Source organism: Stigmatopora nigra, chromosome 13, assembly GCF_051989575.1.
Source record: "Stigmatopora nigra isolate UIUO_SnigA chromosome 13, RoL_Snig_1.1, whole genome shotgun sequence".
In the NCBI taxonomy this organism is placed as follows: Eukaryota; Metazoa; Chordata; class Actinopteri; order Syngnathiformes; family Syngnathidae; genus Stigmatopora; species Stigmatopora nigra.
In genome coordinates this window covers 9,092,644-9,112,838 of record NC_135520.1, presented here as the reverse complement: position 1 = coordinate 9,112,838, position 20,195 = coordinate 9,092,644, and the positions used below count along the sequence as shown (strand labels likewise).

Sequence of the window (20,195 nt, the reverse complement as noted above, 5' to 3'; positions counted from 1 at the left end):
CTGAGCTAACTGTCAGCACATATGTGGCTCCGTGCTCGGTAATTTAACATTTACATATAGCTACTTTGGCTTGGCCTTGGAAGGAAGGCCAGGGGCAATGAAAATGAGCATGATTCCCATAAAGTTAAATGAGGGCTCTGGCTTGAGTTTAAATATATTCACAAAAGCCTTCCAAAACAAAAAGTAGATTCATCTTTCTAATGGAAAACTTGATGATTCTGGCTTTAGTTACCAACAGTTAAAAATTGAGGAACTGTAACAATTTGAAAATGTGCTTTTTTTGGACAGAACAGTAACTTAGACAATATACTATATATATTCACTCACTAAAATCCTTCATTTGACCAAGTTGAAAAATGTAATGATAGTATAGAGGGGTTGGATGCCAGCCACATAAATTTGATTAACCGCTGAGCCACCTGCTTTTCATTTTCCTCCTCCATCTTCCGCAGTTACCTTCTGTTCATCTTACACCAATCCACACACACACACACACACACACACACACACACACACACACACACACACACACACACACACACACACACACACACACACACACACACACACACACACACACACACACACACACACACACACACACACACACACATCAATTTTCATTACCGGCACCCTCATTGTCCAGGAAGTGCAAGGTTTTTTTTCCCCAGTCAGTAGTAAGTGCCTCAAGTTTAAGCTCATTTATTTCGAACACTGTTTTCATGGGCTAAGTGACATGCTGAGAAGAATGGCAGACATTGGCTAGTCTTTATTTAAAGGCAAATAGATCCATTGCCCGTCGCGTTACTTTTGGGTTCTGACTTTCGACATCAAAAGCCCCCCTCCCACTTTGTGCTACCCGTTGGGTGTTTATCTTCGACGAGCAAGCGGCGGGATCTCACTGAGGAAAAATAGCTTTGCAGGGAGATTCAGACGGCTTTTCGCTATGAGTCTTAAACATCCATAAAGCTTAAGGCCTTATAAAACACACACTCTATGGCACTGTGTCATAAAGCACAACACTAAACAGTCCCCTGTTGACTGTGCAAGGTTTTTTCTCCCTTTAATTTCACTGAAGATGCCGATGAGCTACACCAAGGTCATTCAAATGATTTGAATGGAAAGTAGCTGTCAGAAATGTCATTTTTTTCATTATATATCCATTTTTTTGCCCTCTTATGCTTTAGTAAACAGTCCTGGTTGATTTTCAAGCTTTACAATTTCTCAACAGGAACATAAAATTAGATCTGAAAGCATGTAATAAATTGTCCATGAATGTATGACCACCAATTTAGCTGGTGAGATAAAGGATTAAAATACAATCCAAAAATTATGCTGAATGAGCTCTACTTCCACTGTGGATTGCTAATCCTACTATCAGGAAATTCCTTTACAGCACATCAAGCCAAAGTAGACTAAATAGCAGAAACATTCTATTACAGAGGAAGTGAAAGAGGGTTCATTAGCAACTTTCATTTATAATTTCCTCCTTTAATTAATTTTCCAGAGCGGAGATAAATGGAGCACCAGTGGCACGGATGACGCAGAAAGTTGAAGAAAATCCAGACTCGCGCCTTCAAATTACTGGTCAGTGGGTCTAATTTGTTGATGAATATAACACATTTTATATGCCAATATGAAGTGAGCTGTGTCACAACTCATATCTCAATTATTTAGTATTACTGTATGTTACTTCCAGATACTTCATGAAAATGTCAAGGCCAAAAACATGTTGCGTTCACTCTCTAAAAATGATTTAAATGTTTAAATAACTGCTCTGCTATGAGAGAAAATATGCAGTCATTCAATAACAATCAGAGTGTGTATTATTGCATTTTAATTTTTCATGACCATAGCTCATAATCTATTGCTTCAGTGAACATTTTGTAAGACAATACTACCACAATGACACCATTTGGCCAGATGATTGCATTCATAATTTTATAACATGCTCCTAAAATTGATGTTATTGCTGATTGTTATGAGTGCATCTGCATTATTGGTGTTATTCTTGTGCCATTGCCGGCAATAGATTTTTTAAAAAGACAGTTTTCATATTGGCCACATCCATTTTGGGATATTCCCACTTGAAACACAGAAACTCGGGAAACAAATTCTACTATTCTGACAGCCCTAATGAATTCAATATTAGCTCCCATAAACAGAGATAGATGTCCAATCCCTTTAGATCGGGAGCATTTGAGGGATGGCTGTTAAAGTTGTAAACAACATGATCCATGACCAATAAACCCTCCTCAAGTCAATGACACTAAAATGTCATCATTCAATACCAACTATCCCCTTTCAATCACTGTCAATGATATTGAAAGAGTTAATTTGATTGGATGTAATATATAGTATCAGTACAGTAAATAACTTGAACTGGGATGGTCACATTTCAGCACCGTGGACAGCGCTAGATGTTTTCATTCATTATCTCCTGGATGTAATATAGAGTATTAGTACAGTACTTATAACTTTAACTGCGATGGTCACATTTCAGCACCTTGGACAGCGCTAGATGTTTTCATTCATTGTCTACTGGATGTAATATATAGTATTAGTACAGTACATATAACTTTAACTGGGATGGTCACATTTCAGCACCTTGGACAGTGCTAGATGTTTTCATTTATTATCTCCTAGTTCAGATGCATTGACGTCCAGTCTCATCAATAGGGGTGAAATAGTTCAAGATTCCGATATTTAACAAAAATATGGCATTCAGACCTTTGCTTCCCCTACGAGCGTATTTGCATTTTGACTGCATTTTCATAATTAGTTGTGGATGGGTGTACGCACTTAGCGTGCATCATCCTGTTAGACTTGTGTGCTTTTTTTATTTTTATTTTGACAACCTCTGCCATTATGCTAATTGAGCTTGCCGTATCGCTTTGGCAAATTTGTGTAAATTCAGATGTTTTCATCTTTGCTCTGAATTTGTAGCTTCTCGGGTGACGATTCAATTATCCTGCTGTAGACAAACAAATGCAGAGTGGCAGCAGAATTGTTTCGAGTTGTACTGAAGTTACCTCACCTCTTTTTTTTTTGTAAGTTTGAAACATTGCCAAGGAGGCGAGAGGAACGCTCGCAGGGACGCGTTTTCTTCTCGGGCCATTAGCGTTCGGTCCATTTGGTCTTCGTCTCCTGCTGTTGGTGGCACGGTCAATAGTTAATTAAATCCCTGATCCGGGACAAAAGAGGGAGAGAGCTGAGCTGTGGCTTCAGCCAATGTGCCGTTTTGACGTAAAATAGTGGGAAATCACAGGTGTTACTAATGAGGCCTATTAAACCACACCATACTCGCCAACCATCATGCCCAGATTTTCATGGATTCTCCCGATGACACATTTCAGACGTTTTACTCAGCAGTTGCCAACGATGACAATAGGCACTCAATCGATGTTTACTGGGAAATCTGACAGTGAGGTCCAAACTATTGAATTCAATCAAGTACCCCCTGTAGTAGTAGTGTAGCCTAAGGTTGGTAAAATTAAGAAGAAAAAAAATCTGAGTTGATATTACTTTTTTTTTTTTACTCCTCTCCTGATAATTTATGTTGTAGTGCCAAAGTCTTGCATCTGTTTTAATGCAAATCACGTGGCAAAACATGGCAATAAGTATGTTCTCATCATAATAAATTGGTCGCCTTTTTGTAGAGAAGGAATAAGGACAGTGCTTTGAATAATTATGACCAAATTACATGAATCACTTGCCTTATTAAACTGCTTGTTCCATGTCAACCACGAGAGCCAAATGAAATGCATGAATTAAGCTTCTTTATACCGTAAATATTCATAAAGGCATTACATTTAAATATCACTGAATATTTTCGGACTGCAGTTTAATGCATTTGTTTACAATATTGTTTAATTTTGTGTATATAGACTCGGAAATAATCATGTATGTTAATAGTACAAATATGACGACCGAATATGAAAAAAAATGACTTAATTCTTTGGCTACAAATTATTGGTTCTCCTCCAAGAATGGTAAAATTAGCAGGCAGGAATATGCAGATCTCCATGATGATGAGATGCTGTAAAGTTCCTGATTACCGATAGTACGTGCTGTGAGTTGTGCGCCTCAGAAAATGACATCTAACCCGATCATTGGTGGATCTTTCTATTCTGTGGATTTTAATGGTAGACAATCAGAGAGCATTTATAAATCCACATGGGTGTCGTTTTAAATGGTGATAAAATCTGCTTAATATGTCTCTTTGAGTCTGACCTCCACGATTCAACAGGGTTTCCTGCAGGTGCACTTTTTCCCTTTCCTCCCTAACGATTACAGCTCAGGTTCATTTAGCCGCACAAGACGGATGGCTCCCATGGGAAATAACAGCAATTAGATGGCTCTGTCAGATACTTTGATATCAGTTGGTGATGATGTAGGCTCCCTCCTGCATGTAGCTGGCTGCAAATGAAGCTGTTGTTTGTAACTACTAAAGGGGAAAAAAAGCGACATTTTCACGCGTCTTCATCCCTGGCAAGTCAGAGCGTGCGAGCTGCAAACGTCACCCATTTTCTTTTCTTTTAATTAGATTTCTGTTTAAATAGCTCCTGGCGATAATTATCTTGACGGAAGCGTGTTGTTGTTTTTACCCCACCGGGTTCAAATTCAGGATGCTCCGTTGAATGGAGTCCATCTCTTCTTTTCATCTTCTCCTGAAGGAATACGTTCAGTAAACACGCTGGTCATATGGCAGAGATGTAAAAGCAACAAACAGATGGGGCGGTGTCAGGGAAAAATGGAAAAATGTCATCTCCATCACCCGCCCCACCATCTTATTGTCTCTCCTAATGAGATTTTTATATTCCCGCGTATTGACGGCTGCTGAACGCCTCCTGACAGATCTGTTCTGTTCCCATCCGGTGCTCTAACGCCGCATGTAGATTTAATTATAAGCATCTGCTTTGTAAAAGGGGCTAATTAACTTATAGGGGTTTGAACATCAGGTCAGACCAACCCCTTCCATTCCCTAACCCCTTTCTCCAGCTTGGCCCGTCAAGCCTTAGGTGGAGATCATGCTGCCTTTCCAGAGCGGCATTCTCATTCTCAGATGCAAACCGTTCATGTTTTCTTCTCTTAAGTAGGCTCACTCTTGTAATCATCGGTAGATTGTTTGGTCAAGCTAGCCAATGTAACTTTTATCATCTCGTGACCGGACGTTTGGTCGCGGGTCTTTTGGTTGCCGGTCAAATGGTGACAGAGAGTTTACTGTTGAAACCAGCTCTCAAAATTATACTCATGATAGAGAGTTTATATAAGAGAGAAGTTTAATATCTAAGTATTGTTTAATATTTAAGTACAGCTCGCAAAATTATCTAAATATCTTAATATCTACATTTTTCAACAGTACTTAGATAATAAACATTACTTGGATATTAAACAGTACTTAGATATTAAACTGTACTTAGATATTTAACTGTACTTAGATATTAAACAGTACTTAGATATTAAACAGTACTTAGATATTAAACAGTACTTAGATATTAAACTGTACTTAGATATTAAACTGTACTTAGATATTAAACTGTACTTAGATATTAAACAGTACTTCGTTATTAAATGCTCTCTCTTAAATATTAAATGCTCTCTCTTAGATATTAAATGCTCTCTCTTAGATATTAAACTCTCTCATGAATATAATTTTGAGAGCTGGTTTCAACAGTAAACTCTCTGTCACCATTTGACCGGCGACCAAAAGTCAGAGCAACTCATCATTTTCTATAGGATTGGACGTCTAGTCCTGCCAATGTCAGGCACTGAGTTTTATGATAAAAGAGTTGCTGATAATGGGTTTATAAAAGGGCAGTTTGTTGTAGTGCGCTTTGAACCAAGTGAATGTCCAACCCACACAGTGTTGTTATGCATTACGGTGGCCCCAAAATAGTGGATAGTTTGTGTGGAAATTTCAGGATGAAGAGAAATGCGCAGTAGTGAACTCTGACTATCCTCGAGGGATGAGCAAGGCAATCTTGGCTACTAAAGGTCAAAGTCAGAAGCGATAGCGTAACAACTGAAATGCGTCGTCTGCAATTACGTGCCATTTGAAACACTTAAAATCGATAAAGTCGTTAATGTAGAGAACAATGCCATTTTGGCCGTATCATTAAATGTTTGGGAGTTGTGCAAAAGTGAGGATTCATTTTTTTTTCCACAAGGCTAAAAATATAATAGAAGCCCCTTATTGCTTTGGATTAGTGGTTTTATAACAATAGCTCGTAAAATCGGTTATTCCATCTAGAAGATGACAGTTTCATCAATAGGCCATGCACATGCATTCCGACTTTCCGCAGGAAGAACGGAAAACACATTTGTGAATGACGGCTGACTCTCAAGCCAATAAGTGATTTGTCGAGTTTTAAAGCGTGACGTTAAAAGGAAATGTAACAATCAAGCCCATTGTGTTCGTGGCTGCATAAAAGCCGATGAAAAAAATATCAGATTATTTTCCACTTTCTTTTAAAAGCTACTTAGATGTGCGTATAATGTGTGAGTCATGTCCCATGGATTTTAGCACTGATTGCTGTATTGACAGGCATAAAAAGTACACAGTAATAAAAAAAGTACTTAGAATGGAGAATGGTGTGACTCCGTGTTGCATTATGAGGAAAATTGTAGGTTATGTTAGGTGTTTTTACAGTGTTTTATTACATTTTTTTTTGCAATTCAATGTATTAACCAATTCACCTACATTTAAACTATATCTGGCAACCCTTAATGGCATTAGACATCCAATATATTTTGACTGAAAGATGTTGGCAGCAAGCAAGCCATAATTTGACTAACCCCGTCAACTTCTGCTCTAATTACAGTGTAAAATATCAAAGTTATAAGTTAAAATTTGCCGTTAAAGCGAGGGGGCAAACATTTTGGACAACAATATAAAAACGAGATGAGTGCAGGCGATTAAACTTTCCACCCACAAATTAAACTTGCAATTTCAGCCTCATTAGTCACTGTCTATCTGTTAATTACAGTGCATGAATGTCTCCGTTGTTACATTCATGTTCATCTATATTCCATCACGCTGGATTCCAAACACAAACAAAGCAGCAAGAAAAAATGTAAGGTAGAGCCAATTGGCTTTTATTGGATTAAGCTGAAAAATAAACATACACCTGCCAGATATGTTTGGCCTGTAAAACATTCAAATTGAGATAGACAAGCGTCTATAACGCTGATATTTTTCACAGCGGGAAACTGATAACAGCGATGCCATCTTATAAGGGCAGATGGAGGTATTTGGAATAAGGGATGCGGAATAGAGGGGGCATAAGGACTGTCTTCTCCCCCGAGATGAGAAAAGTCATCTCTGCTAACATCACTTGAGCGTTCCTACGCCTCTTTTTTCCTAAAGCGGCGAGCTAGGTCGAGCCGGCGGTGTTCTTGACATCTTGGCTGCGTTAATTGCAACGTTTGCCTCCTGTATTGGTATTCGTGGTTGGGCACGGTGGACAGATGGTGTTTAACATTAAATATTATTAACACCTTCTAGCATTGCGCCATCCCTGGTGGGGGTTTGCAGGTTTTGAGCAGATGCGCAGGTAAAATTAACACGTTTGCTATCACTGCGTCAAAGATTGAGGAAAAAAAACGGTAATGGATGGAAGGAATTTGTAAGATGATTTTGATCTGTGTGTTTGTTCTTACCCTTTCACACTTTATACATCTTTTATCTAATTATTAAAGCAAGTGTACATGGTGTATATAGTACAGAGAAACTCCTCACCTAAATTATATTCTTTTGTAGTTATATTTTTATAATGTATTCATTTTTTTAATTGAAATTGACAGTTTGTGGCATGTTGGCCTTGTGCTGTAAATTAATGACGACTCCCAATAGCATTCTGGTAATATTTGACATATTTTATTTGACTGATATTTTAAGTAATTTTGGTATATTCTATGTTTTGAATGCTGTCTTTCCAGTCTGTATAAGTGCTGACATTTTTTTTTCTCTTCTTCTATCTCAAAGTAAAAGCTCAAGGGACAATGACACTTACTCAAAAAACGGCAAAAATTCAGAGTGGAATACCTCCTGGTGAACGCTCACTTATTCAGCCTCTCTTAAAAGTGCCTTGGGTTGCTTATGAAATATATATGCATGTATATGTGACAGAGGGTTCTACAAATGCACTTTAGTGAGCTGTCTGAGAGGTGGGATGCCTACAGATGCCCCTACTATTACTCAGAAAATATTCAATGTTAAATGATACGATTTTATGTCACTAGGACAGCAAGTAGATTGACTACAAACTTGGTTTGAGAATTTAAAATTAGGATTCCAGCTGTTCTTACTCTTTTTGAGGAGCTTTTCAAAACGGCATACTTCTTTGAAATCCGATTAGAAATCTCTTCTTCCTCTTCACACTTGAGTTATTCAAGATAATGAAAATCCTGATAGTCCTTAGTGACCATTTTGAAAATGTGCAAAAGGGCCATTACTTCATTAGTATATATGAACCGATTACCAGATTTAAAACAAAAAAGATTCAAAGTCAGAACCACCAAACAATAAGACAGAATTACCATTTTACAAGATATATGTATAGTAACATTGTTTCTATTAAAAACCCTCATGGGATTGTGTATTAAAAACAAAAGCCAAAAGAAACAAATCAGCCACAACGACCATTACAGGCTCTGCTTTGTCTTTTATTTGCTTGGGTGAAGGGTAAAAGACATAAAAAAGGTAACATTCAAGCGATACTGTCACCTCTGATTTGTCACTATTGAAGAAAAAAAAAACATGCCCGTCGTCCCTGTTGCCGTGACCCCGCAGCTGGTCACCGCTGTGGTCACCATTTCGGGGTCTGCGGGGTCCACATTTTGTCTCCCGGTTTCCCTTCCATGCCATAACACTGTCTGGTGTTATTGATGGATTACACCACCTTTTGACAGTGTTAGATGTCCAATCACTTTTTAATATGAGCACAAAAAAAATGAGTTTAAGTGTCTATCGTTGTCCATAAAAAGAAATCCGTTAAATACGAAAAATCATCTCTGGTATAATTGTGGCTAAAAACTAAAAAGCTAAAATTTAGTGCTTCGGTAATACGAAATATTAGCTGAAATAGGCTCCAGCACCCCCTGCGGCAATTGTGAGGTTAAGCGCTATGGATAAAGATTTGTTATTTTTACAGGAGTTTTAGACTCACATTTTTTAACAGCATATGTAATTCTGGTTTAGAAGCTTATTATTTATTATTAATAGTTTTAATTTATTAGTATCTCAAGCTGGATACACATTATATACATATATTTGTATTGTCGCAGTTGTGAATGGCAAAGAGCAGTGATATCGCCATTAAAATTACTATTAATTTGTGTCTTGATTGCTTTGCAAACACAATTGGTTTTAGTCCCATTAGAAGGAGCCTCTGGCTGAGATGCTGCAGGTATGAAAACCACGGGTGGTTGTTACAACAACAGTAATTGCAGGTGAACTATCAAGGCCGCGTAGCTGAACATAACAGGTGCCAGACTTACTGCTGCGGTTACCCTGGTGACAGATAGGGCAAAGGGCAGATGTCGTACTCACTCTATGGGGAGTGGGGGATGGCAAATATAGCTCGATGTTTCAGCGTCACCTTTTCAGTGGAAGAAACACAGTTATGCGTGATCAAATGGCACATTTTGTATTTTGTTGGTCATTGTACAATGTGCTCTCTGTGTGTGAGCTTCAATGGAATTATTACTGCTATCTTGTTATCAAAGGGAAACGTTACAACACTGCAACACATCGTTTTAGTCGATGGGGTTTTTGGTGTTGAAATATGAACACAGTGGAAGGTCAAACATATTTTCTCTTGTGAAAATAATGGAAAAGTTGCCATGTCAAACCCATGATGAGAACGGTTGGGCAGTTGGAACTTTTGACTTCAATTTGTTCTTTTAATATCATTTACTTGCATACAAAAATTCAACATAGATAATCTTCAACTGCATAGTAAATCATGAATTTCATTCATTCATTCCTTGCTTGTTACTCACTTCACTGCATTTAGTAACGTAACATCAATGTTCATTGGAATGTCATTATTTCAGATAGCATTAGTCAAAATACAGAATTGTGATTAATGTTTCTGTTATGGAATTAGAGTAATAGGAATCATTTAATCTAATGAAGGCTTGTTCGGCACTATCTTATTGAATCCCATTCATTCTATATTTAGACTATCATAAATATTTTTTCTCAGTACTTTACATTTTTACACTGGATTGTCAGTAGTATAGAAATCAAGTAATTACACAAGTAAAGAGGTCTCTGCTTTCTCTTTTCAGTATTGGTAATGAACGTCTGGTGTTTTTTTTTGTTTCGTTTTAATTTCCAATGCTCACCTCTGGGGCCGTAACCTCAGTTAAAGCGATTACACAAATAAGCATCTGTGTTTCATTCCCCAGTGTCAGACAATATTCTAATTGAGAGAAGCGGACATATTGGCAAATTATAGCTCTTAACAATAGCTTCTTGCTTTCGGCCGTCCTTGCTGCATGTTGTTCATCTTTGTAATTGTGTCAAGTGTCCTTTTGTTGTCCTTTAAGGAATTCGCTCATTGACTGGAATAGACGTAGATGATGGAATGGTAATTACCCACTTTCAAATAACACATACCAACACATTTGTTCAAACAAACACTATAATTTCATTTCTCAAACACAGACACTCAAGGTGTGCCGCGGTATGTATCATATTAGCCACACTATTACATCACAATAAGATTTTAGAACAACTCCCTCACTTGACTCATTTACAGAATTGTTCAATATTTTTTTCCTCTTTTCAACAAAGCACAATTGTTTTGCACTAAGAAAATCTACCCTCCTTGCAAACCCAGTGAGCAGACCTAGTAAATACTATAAAAAGTGTTTATTTCTCTAAAGTGTTGCTAGCAACAAACTCAAGAAAGAAGTAGGAGCGACTGACTGCCAACACAGTAGGCGTCGAGTGCCGTTTGTCAACACAAAGAAAACACAGTGTCATTTTTTCCCCTCTCCCTTATGTGAGTGATGGCTGCCATTATGTCGCCCAGTGGGTGTAAGCGGGCGACATTAGAGAACGCTGCAGTAGGGAAACCCTGTGAGCAAAATGGAGTGTGAAAGTAGGAGCCATAAAGATTGGTAGTTGGTGGGCTGATATGAAAAAAAGGTCTGTCTTAGGAAGAAGGAAAAAATGCTTTTACATTTTGTTTGCAAAGATTTGCCAGTGCTACGTCACTCAAACCCAACTGTAGGATGTAAACCAGGGGTAGGGAACCTATGGCTCGGGAACCACATGTGGTTCTTTTGATGGGAGGATCTGGCTCTCCGCCAACCTGTGAGCTAAAATATGGAAACTAGATAGATCTAGAGCTGCTTTAAACTTCATTTTTTTGCATTAGACTCTTCTGGAATGCATACTCTCATTTATTAGCAACTGCATTATAATGTCAAAAGTATTTTTTTCCACTTTAAAAGTGGTGAAATTACTAAAAACATAGGCTGCCATTTATATATATTTAGACTTTTAAATTCGGAGAATGGCTCTCAACGAATAACATTAGAAAATATGAATTGTTTATGGCTCTCTTTGTCCAAAAGGTTCCCGAACCCTGATGTAAACCTTGAATGGAAAGTTTCTGAGGTTAGAGTTTTATCACAAATCACTGAATGACTGAGGAAAAAAATGCCAACTTGCCACCAGAAAGCATCATCTCATTTTAACACAGTACCGAAGTTTTCCTAGTTTGCTGGTTTAGTTTTGGGTCATGGAACAAGTTAAATTCATCTCAATCTAGGTTGGGGGTAGGACCTTGAAACACAAATAGTTTTTCTTTGGAAAAGACAAAAGTATGTCTGCAATGATGTGATGAAAAAAAAATGGTTAAGTGCCTATCTTTATAAAATGCTGTATTTTATCTGCACTGCAATTCAGTCAGAAAAGATTGCTTTTTTTTTCTATCTCGATCTTCACCTCCCACCACACAGCTGTAGCCGCATCTAAACACCTCACCTTATTCGCCAGCTGCGTCTCACCGGCCTCCATCTCGCCGTTATAGCTTCATATCACCGTCTGACAATAGAAAGTCCGTGTGGCAATCAAAACAAAGCCCTGGCTGTGTTTATTTGATTAAAAGGCACTGTGAGGTGAGAAAAAGATTAGGGCAAGAGTCTAGACTTCTTGTGAATTAATTGAAAATTGATGCAATATGGAAAGAGTCTTTCCGGACTCAGATAAAACAGTCATAAGTTGAGGGTGACCTAGCAGTAGGACAAGTATGCAAACGTTTTGTGTGCTGTGGTTCTAAAAGGGAATCTATGCAACATAAGAGCAACAATAAATAGACAAAAACTGAAAGGACCAGGTAACTAAAAAGTAGCAAAGAGATCACATTTCTTTTCGATGCAATATCTTGCATAATATGTTTTACACTGGCAATTTGCACGCTAAAAAGGGGGAGGGAAATAGGAAGGGCAAAATCACTTATTCAAGCCAGGTATTCGCTGTGAGACATCGTCGAGGTTGATTTGTGTTTTATGTCTCTAGTATAACCCACTAAACCAATTCCCTGTGTTGTTTGTAAAGCGCTCTGACAATGGCTTCAAACAGATTATGCCTGGAAAGCCTGCCACGAAACTTCTGCCATAATTTTTATCCTTTTAAGCACCTTCCCTTGTCATTTTGCCTCGCATGTAATGAGAATGGATGTTACACAATCCCACCGCTGAAGAATGAGGTCATAGCCGGAAATCGGCGGTATTGGGCTGGCAAACAAGGGTATCGTGACAGAGTACAAACAGGTGAATCAATGCCTATCCCCCCCCCCCCCCCCCCCCCAAGGAAGACACAAAAAAACGAAGTTCAGTGAGGAAATGAGATGAGGTTGTGGTGGCGGCGACGTGATACAGAGGGCGCGCGACACCGTCACGCACACCGGTTTGATGGTTTCTCGGCTGCACCCTAGGGAGATCATTAGCTGGTGATATGGAGTCTATCAATCCTCGCAGAATACCACTCTCCCCGTCTGTCTGCTTCTTCTTTTGTTTGTCTGTATGCTCCTCATGTATGTTCAGGATCATGCAAATTTACTTTGGAGGAAATGGCTTGCGTGATGTAGACTCCTTTGGGGGTTTGATAGAGACGACTGAAGGTCACACTCATTATTGATGGTGTGCAAAGTTAGAAGAGAAGATTGAAGAGAATTCTGCAATGACTAAGCAGCTAATGGCCTGTTAGGTTGCTTGATCCATGGCAGATTGGTAGTGTGGAGAATCAAACTAAACAATGTAGTATATCTGAACTTTTGATATATGTAATTGGAAGCATAACATTTTCAGAAGTTGTACATGTTTTTAGAAATGTATCGCAGTTTCAATAAGCTTGCACTAAGAAAAATTTAAATTCAATGAGCATAAATTCACTTGACGTCCCATGGTTGTGAAAATAAAGCTAGTATAAATCCTATAAAATATGCGTAAGATAATACAAGTCATCCATAAATCTCACAAAAGTTATGGTTGTAGAAATACAATTTGTACAACAAAATAAAATATAACAACTGCAATGTTAAAAATTGGTTGGGAAAAATCCCATAAAGGTTGCGTGTTAAAATCATGTAACTGTAAATCCTCCCAAATTGTCCAAGTAATTTTAGAATAACATAAATTTCAATCATTAACAAAGGCCTTGAGTCTTCTTCTTGAGAACATCCAATATCTATTGCAATGGCACATTTACAGAATATTGATACCGGCCCGGATCTTAGTTACCTAACCTAACCTAATCATACCATAAATCACAGTATTGATTTATGGTCGCAAGGATAACTGAAAGGACTGTCAAAAGTTTGAAAAATATGCAGGAAAAGAACTGTGTTCTCCGATTTAAAGTTAATGCAACACTGACCCTTTTGGTTAGGAGGTTACTGTATTCCTAATTAGAAAAAGGTTGTGTATTTCTGCCTCTTACACAGACACACACACACACACACACACACACACACACACACACACACACACACACACACATATGCGCAAACAGTGGGAGGTCATTTTTCTTCCTGTTGCTGGTCTACTTGACCAGCCAAGCGGAGCTGCCACCTCGACGTGCCCTTCTGTACTAGCACGCTGTTTGGACCACTTTGGGATCATACTAACACACACACACACACACACACACACACACACACACACACACACACACACACACACACACACACACACACACACACAGCTTTTGTGTGCAAACATGGCACTTTGTAGCAGTGTCTTGGAACGTGCCATTTTTATTTTTAAGAAATCAGACAAAGCCTTTGGGACACTTGTCAAATCACACACACTGTGACCCATCACTCTAGTGGCTCTGGTTCAAATTTGGTGGCAATCTGTTGTAGAGCAAAGGGGGCTCCATTTTTTTTAACCTTTTCTCTGGCTTCTTAAGAGCATGTGTGTTACAAGTATTACTTTTAAGTGTTCAACCTTTCGTAAACTTTATAATACATGTTCAGTTGTAATTATTTAATTTTTACACAATAGTTTATCTCTTGTATGACTGGATATGTAGGTAAAAGTTTTATATGAATGAAGTGGAATACAAAGAAACATTTTAGGCATTTTTCGTAATTCTTTTATCCAATGGTAATGTTTCCTCATCCGTTTTTTAACTGCTGGTTGGAAGGTGTTGTTTGGGAAGTATTTTTTTTGATGTAGGAAAGCAGCCTCATGATTGGACGTCTATCACAATTCCAATACATGCCATAAAACCCTTTTTTGATGAAATATGATCAAATCCATTCATTTTGTTTGCAATACGTGGACCACCAAAAAAAACACACTTCAAGGTCAAATAAAAGGTAATGAGTTTCGCTGAAATGAAATGCATCAGTACATGTTTAACACATATCAACACAGCCATAAATGCAATGTGAGGGACAATAGACACTCAATCTAATAGCTTTTCCAATTCATTTTTCCCTCTGCTGCACCCCCCACCCACACACTTGCAAAATCATTTCTCCCTACTACGTGATGCAGTCAAAAACTCATTTTTTGAGCCATCAAGCACCTCTTCTTTTTTTCCCCTCCACTTTGTTTCACCTAACAGCTTTTTAAAAATTCATTAGCGCTTTTGCACACAGCACGTCTGGGAGATTCTTATTGATTTTTTATTAATAGCTTGTTTGTTGTAATAAATTATTTTGTGCTCGGGCGATGAATATGTAAAGCTGTATGATTGCCCCCCGGCACTACTAGGAGAAGACGAATGAAAACAGAAGGAACTCTTCACTCATCAGAAGAAAACAAAGTAAACAAGGCCCAAAGTGATGTTTTTGATCGTCCTTTAATGTATAAGGCCATTCGCCTTCAGACGATCAATGAAACACAGTGCATTCTCCTGTACAGCGGTGAATGTAAATATGCTTAGGGAATCTGTCATTACATCAATATGACTCCCAGCAGCACGTGTGAATGTTAGCGACCAGAAAATAGTCAATAAGGAAAACAACATCATTTCTCATATCAATGAGTTACTGTGGAAGTTGAAATATGGCCTAGACAACTGAGCAAAACAACATGGACGCTTTTGATGATATCAACAGTGAGGCCAACCTTAGATTAACATAATTTTGCGACTATAAGGCGCACTTAAAAGTCTTAAATTTTCTCCAAAACAGAAAGGGCATCTTGTAATCCAGTGTGCTTTATATTTGGAAACATTTTTTAAATATGTCATTCATTGAGCGTTCGCCTTATAATGTGGTGCCCCTTATAGTCGGGAAAATAGGTTTTTTCTTTAAAACTGATAATCAAATGAACACCACTCAACTCATTTTCTATAATGTTGCAGGACAACACACAAAGTAATAACATACTGTAGGGAAACTTAAACTTGAACTGTCTACCTTAAAAGTAATTGAAGTTTTGGCAGTATGAATACATTTGTTTAAATAAAAAAACAAATAGAAACGACTTTGCAACAATGTCATTCTAGTTATCACTATAAGCACAAAATGTAAACTGATGTATCAGCATTAAACAACATTACTTGTTCAAGTTTGCTTATATATATATATATATATATATATACTGCCAGAAACTATAAGTACACCATAAAAACAAGTCAAATAACAACATATTGTTATTTCCCTATTACCTAAACTCCTTGGTCATCATTATTACTTAAAATGAAGGCCAAAGAAAAACAGTAATGCAGATGGGACATGCTTGCCATCTCCCTACAGCTCTCACTCAAGCATTACTAGATGCCGCTGTTCCACTCAGCTCTATTTATCGCCTTTTTCAGGTTTGTTTACAGTGGCTAGTCTCAAGCGTCTGCAAAAAGGGACACAGTGCCTGTTTCTGGTGCGCATATAAAACTTTTTGTGGGCTAACAAAGTCTAAGATGCTGGGAGGGATGAGGGAAACTGGGGATGAAATTGTATTAAGTAGGAACTATTTACTACTGTTTGTGAATGTTTTTGTGTCCATCAGAGCTTTTTTGCTTATCAGCAGTTTATTTTCTCTTCTCTACTGACTACTGAATGTCAAGGAAGAACTTATAATCAAAAGTCGCTCATCTCTAATTCATCTTTTTCCCAGTACACAGGACACAACCTAGTTATGGTTTTCTGAAAGTAAAGATGACACATTTAACTGATTACTAGATTAGCAAATCAATTGACCACTATTTTGATGCATGATAAACCATATAAAGCGACACTGTATATGTAAATGACTAAATATTGTATTTGAAACTCTCAATGACATTTTAAAAATCATGAATTGATTTTTTTTAACAACATCAATTCATAAGCTATTTTTTAATATAATAGAAGTATTGATTTATAATTGTATGTTATTTTAAAATAATTTTAGTTGATAGAGAATGGCACAGCAAAACATTCAATAGATATATAATTTTATTATTTGACTCTTTTTATCCATCTACTACAAATTTAAATGTCATGCTTACTAGTAGCTGTCCAATCCATTTAAACTGGGAGGGATGGCAGGGAAGGATCCAAATGCTTAAAATGGGATTTAATGGCCTTCAACTTCAAATGGATTAAATGTCTACCAATGTCAATGATAGCCAATGAGTTAAAAGGGCCAGTCCAGGTAATACATTATTTATTTTATTTTATTTTCTAGGGGAGGGTGTGGTGACAAAATTCATCAGTAGAAAAGATGCTATCTCTTGACAGGTGTGTTCAATCATCTGGCCCTTTTGTTTGTTAGCCATTCCGCTTTATTGTCCCACTAAAAGCTGTGCAGTCGTCAGCCCGACTCTGCCTTAACGACAGCTTAAATATTCAAAAGTGCGGCAGTAAAAGAGATCGAGTTAACATTTCAAGCTGTAGTATTTTGAGATTTTATATGTTTTTCCAATTGTGCGCAAAGATGGACTACTGTTTAAAAGCAGTTTAATGCATCATGAATCACAATCGGAATCATCAAAACATTTCCATTGCCAAATATGCTATATCAATACACACTGAATTTGTGCACAGCAGTTGGGAAATAGATCGTAAAAACATGCAAAGTGACATCAAACAATTGCAACAGAGATAAAACACAGACTGGAATTGACACTAGAAGTGGACATAATTGGAAATCTCTTTTTTTTGTAGATGTGACTGCATTACAATTACCCCCCCCCCCCCCCCCCCCCAAAAAAAAAGCTTTAGTATCTTTGTTGTTTCCTACAAGTGCTCTACCTTGAAAAGCTAGTGCATATGTAGCCCAATCATATACTGTTTCTCATCTAAAATGTCCTCCTTAACATTCCACTAGCTTTAATTAGATCCTCACAGTAGCACATTGCAATTTACATGTTTATGCCTTTTCAAGTTAATTAGCTTGCTCGCTCAGCCAAAGCCGACGTGCACATTGCCGCACTCCACATCCTTCCCTTTCTTTTTTTTGCATTTTCTGTCAGCTGTTTTTGTTCTGTTTACTAAAGAAAAAGCTTATTTGCCTGCACACAATTTCTAAGCAATAAACCAAAAATCAGCAGCTTCTTTTAATAGAAAAAGGAACTTGTCGGTAAGATTTATGGTTATGGACACTTAGTCAGTGGGAGGGCTGAATAGCACCAAACACACACTACAATAATTTGCATATTGGCCTTCTCTTCATCAAAGTAGTATATTCTATTAATTTATACTTGTTTTCCCTAAGTCGACATGATCTTATCCTCATCATGATCATATCTTATCCTCAGACAAAGCCAAATGGCAAACGGCATCAACTTGGGAGAAGAAAATCATGCCAGATAGACGTCGCAGTCAGTCAAGAAGACAGTCGAGTCACCTCTGCTGTCACTCATATTTCCATGTGAGCACATTGGCAGTACAGAAGGAAACAAGCCAGGTCTTAGAGGTGTACTCCCACCATAGCTTTTTGTCTGGCATAAAAAAATGATAATCTTCACACGCACTTGCTGTTGCGTGCTGCCCTATACTACAATCAGACTCACCAAGGTAAATATAGTGGCTTTCCTTTTTCTGTTCGCTTATCATTAAAAATGTCGCTGCTTTCAAATTTGACATTTTACAATGCAGTCTGTTATTGTTTTTCTAGGCCAGGGTCTCGACTCCCGGCCCACCACCTGGCATGAATACCGAACTAAAGCTGCTTGGAGGAAGTCTGTGCAAATACTAGAAGGTAAGCTAAACTGTACTTCTTGAGAATTTTAAAGCAAATACCGTTGACTTAAATTAGAGCAAACTCTAAATAGTAAGCATTGTTAACTGCTACAGTAATGATGCAGATTCAAACCATGGTTAGAGCGCTGAGAAAATAATAACGATTCATTAGACAGGTTACACATTTTTGGTCGTTTTCTGTGAAAAATTGGTGAAAATTGTAGTTTCGATGTGAATTTGACAGCATGACTTTTTCGGTAAAACGTTTTACCCAGTCACGGGATGTATCAAATTAGAAAAGGCTGTGGAAAAATTGATAGTTCTTTCGGTATGAGATAGGGAAGTCTTTGGGTGTGGGTGTGGCTCATTTTTGTTTATGGAAATAATACTGTTTTGTTAAATAGAAAATGGAGAATCTTACTAAGTGGTCTGTGCTATACCTTTCATGTATGATAGCGCTGACTGAGCAGAAAAGCTGCTTTCAAATCTTGTGGAATACCCTTTTACCCAGCAGGGTCCATCGTTACGGTTGTTGTTTTGTTGGAAAACACGCCTGGGGAGCTTCTTCTGGCTCTCTTTTCAATTTACTCGGAATCTTCTAAAGCAAAACTGTGCGGTGTTTAGAAGCCTCATCTCAACTGTTGCAATGCATACACCCTTGCCTCATTACGACCAAAGTTTGTTTTTCTAGTTGCCTTTTAATCTGTTCAAGTGGGGAAAGAACCGTTGATTTTTTTATCACACCGGTCCCTTGTGTTTGTTTACTCTGGATGTTTATTTTTAACTATCCCTACATAGGAGATGATGCTCCAAAACAAAGTAGACTTTTTGGATGCTGTGTGGATGACCACAATGTTGACCAAAATGGCAGCAACATCATTTGACCCAAGTGTAACTGATAGTCCAAAAAATACAGTATTAACTTTGTAAGCATTGAACATTACCTGACCTTGTAGCTATAAAAGAAAATCACTTTTTCCAATAGTCTCAAAATAATTGCATGCACAGCAGTATAACACCCTGTTGACTCACGACCTTCCCTTTGGTTTTCACCTCACTTGCTTCATCACCACTGACCCCATGTTCACTGAGGTGATCGTCATCCTTGCCATGCCCCACTGGCTTAACTAGTATCACCGTTCACACGTTAGGGGTCATGTGACACTGACCCACAAGTGACGCCAAAACTGATTTCTCTAAAGGCTTCCAACAGTGAGTGCTCTAATGGTTTTGGCTGGATAAACCTGTAAAGAAAATCAGTCATTTTACCAAACATACTCTGTTAGTACTGACATGCATGGAAATGACCAGTGAGAAATGACCAATTTCTTTTTTCCTCGCCATTACAATCAAGTGTCCTTAGCAAACGATGATGAGTTTTACTCCATTTAAGTGTAATTATTCAGGTCCGATTAGCACATTGCGAACCAGCTACAAAAAATGCCAGTAAACCGAGAACGGATATTAAAGTGCATTAGCAGTAACGAATATTATTGTGTAAACAATGAGTGACCTGAGTGCTGCGCCGCCATTACGGATGTTATCATCCATATGTTC

At 37.9% G+C, this 20,195-nt stretch overlaps 1 protein-coding gene across 3 annotated transcripts in view; it reads left to right on the top strand.

The window, feature by feature from the left end:
• Positions 1–20,195, top strand: part of pacrg (PARK2 co-regulated) — a 142,858-nt gene that overhangs the window by 26,307 nt on the left and 96,356 nt on the right. For 2 of the 3 annotated variants that reach the window (XM_077731102.1, XM_077731101.1), the window contains exons 4-6: positions 1,508–1,587; positions 18,215–18,473; positions 18,574–18,657. The gene's annotated coding sequence lies outside the window, so the exon portion shown is untranslated. Of the gene's footprint in view, positions 1–1,507; positions 1,588–17,142; positions 17,196–18,214; positions 18,474–18,573; positions 18,658–20,195 lie in introns of all 3 variants that reach the window. The other variant, XM_077731103.1, reaches the window with a different exon arrangement.